This window comes from Petromyzon marinus, unplaced genomic scaffold (genome assembly GCF_048934315.1).
Source record: "Petromyzon marinus isolate PM22_M1 ecotype Great Lakes invasive population unplaced genomic scaffold, UKy_Petmar_22M1.pri1.0 PM_G_Scaffold_8, whole genome shotgun sequence".
Lineage (NCBI taxonomy): Eukaryota > Metazoa > Chordata > Hyperoartia > Petromyzontiformes > Petromyzontidae > Petromyzon > Petromyzon marinus.
The window spans coordinates 4,212,501-4,215,000 of NW_027423035.1; the positions used below are offsets into that span (position 1 = coordinate 4,212,501).

Here is a 2,500-nt window from a genome sequence, read left to right on the forward strand (position 1 = left end):
TAAGTCATCAGGTGTTGCAAATAACGAATACTTTGAGCCCCTAATTTCGGTGGAGGAAGTTCAGACTGCCATACGGGCCATTAAACCAACGTCAGCAGCTGGGCCAGATGGCCTAACAAGGGCTGCAATCTGTGCTGCCGACCCCGAGGGTCGGACACTGACAGCCCTATTTAATGCATGGATGATTACAGGAATTATTCCCAAAGAGTTGAAAAAGAATAGGACGATTCTTATTCCTAAGGTTATGGACGATGAAAAGCTGAAAGAATTGGGGAACTGGAGACCAATAACGATTGGTTCAATGATTCTGAGATTATTTTCCAGAATAATGACTGCACGTCTTGCTCGTGCTTGTCCCTTAAACCCAAGGCAGCGTGGTTTTATAGCGGCATCTGGCTGCTCTGAAAATCTTAAGGTGCTACAGGACCTTATGAGACACGCTAAGAAATTGCACAGGCCGTTGGCTGTCATGTTCATCGACATAGCGAAAGCTTTTGACTCGGTTTCGCATGCTCATATTTTATGGGTGTTAAGGCACAAGAAAGTAGATGAACACGTGGTGGGCATCATCCAGAACGCCTACGATCGGTGTACGACCTCGTTCAAAAGCAATGGCGAGTCGACTCGAGAAATTAGCATACGTGTTGGTGTCAAACAGGGTGACCCCATGTCACCCCTGCTCTTCAATCTTGCCATGGACCCTTTGATATGCACCCTAGAGTCACACGGAGTTGGGTACTCCATTGATACCGACCACGTGACAGCTCTTGCGTTTGCTGATGATTTGGTGTTGGTGAGCGAATCTTGGGTTGGTATGGCCGCCAATCTAGCGATCTTGGAATCATTTTGTGGGCTATCGGGATTGGAGGTTCAGGCCAGAAAGTGCCAGGGCTTCATGATAAGCCCAACCAAAGATTCATATACGGTGAACAACTGCGACCCATGGAATATCAAAAATAAAGATGTCCATATGATCCAACCTGATGAATCAACGAAATACCTTGGTCTGAAAATTGGCCCTTGGACTGGCACTATACAGCCTGATCTACATTGTCAGCTAAAGACATGGATCTCGAAAATCGATGAGGCACCTCTGAAGCCAACTCAGAAGGTTGAACTACTCAATGCCTATGCCCTACCCAGATTGTTATATCCTGCAGACCACTCGGACTGCAAGCAATCAACTCTCCGTGGGTTGGACCAAGAGATTAGAAAGGCGGTAAAAAGATGGCTCCACCTTCCCGCTTCAACTTGTGATGGACTGTTATATGCCAGAGCCCGAGACGGAGGCCTTGCCATCTTGAAACTGGAAAAAACAATCCCTTCGGTTCAAGTTAGAAGGCTGCAACGTATAGCAAACTCGTCCGATGCTATCACCCGTAATATTGTGTCCTCGCAGGGTATGGAGGAAGAATACCGTAATTTGTGGGTACGAGCAGGGGGTGACAGTGATGCAATCCCAACATTCGTTCTCAGGGACTCGGTGTCAAAAGAACCTGTATATCCGAGACCCTGCGATTGGAGGGAGCATGAATTTCAGAGATGGTGTGAAAAGCCGGTTCAAGGAAGGGGCATTGTAAACTTTGCGCATGATAGAATCAGTAATGCTTGGTTGAGGCCATGGTGCGGCTTTAAACAATGCTTCTTTATCGCAGCACTACAACTAAGGGCAAATGTTTACCCAACAAGAGAAAGCTTGAACAGAGGCAGAGATGGGGCCTTACGTTCCTGCAGGAAATGCTCTGCCAGACTCGAGTCCCTTTCGCACATTCTCGGTCAATGTCCTGCAGTACAGAAAGCAAGAATTGCGCGACATAACAAGATCAGTAACATTCTGGCAGACGAAGCGGCTAGATTGGGCTGGTCTGTATACAAAGAGCCACGGTTCATATCCGAGACGGGAGAGATGAGAAAGCCTGACCTCGTGTTTGCAAAAGATGAGGAGGCGGTTGTGATCGATGTCACCGTCCGTTTTGAGCTTTCAAAGAATACCTTGTCAGATGCTGCCTCGCACAAAGTTTCGTACTATACCCCTCTTGGTGATCAAGTCAAAGTGCTGACGAAGGCTAGCAAGGTCACATTCTTTGGATTCCCGGTTGGGGCAAGAGGAAAGTGGCCCCTTGAGAATAACGAGGTACTTACCTCCCTGGGCCTGACCAAACCCAGAACGACATCACTGGCCAAGATGATTTCCTGCAGAACGCTGCTTTTCTCTCTTGATATTCTGAGAATGTTCTGTGGAAATTATGCGGTCTATGAACAGTCATAGACAACCTCCGAAACAAATAATAGTTGTGTTTTAAGATGTCATTTGTTTTAGATTGATTTTGTTATTTTTAGATTGTTATTTTCCAAGACGAAGTCTTGGTTCTTTTTTTTATTGTTAGTTTTTTTTTTTTAACACGTCGTATTTGTTACTTTAGAGCTTAGAGGGGACTTTATTTTCGCCTTACTATTTTCTGCCTACAAAGAAGATTAAAAATAAGCTTTTTTCAAGATG

The 2,500-nt window shown here is 45.6% G+C and overlaps 1 pseudogene; it reads left to right on the forward strand.

Moving 5' to 3' along the window:
- The window catches only part of LOC142921206 (28S ribosomal RNA), a 10,236-nt pseudogene that overhangs the window by 4,471 nt on the left and 3,265 nt on the right, over positions 1–2,500 (forward strand).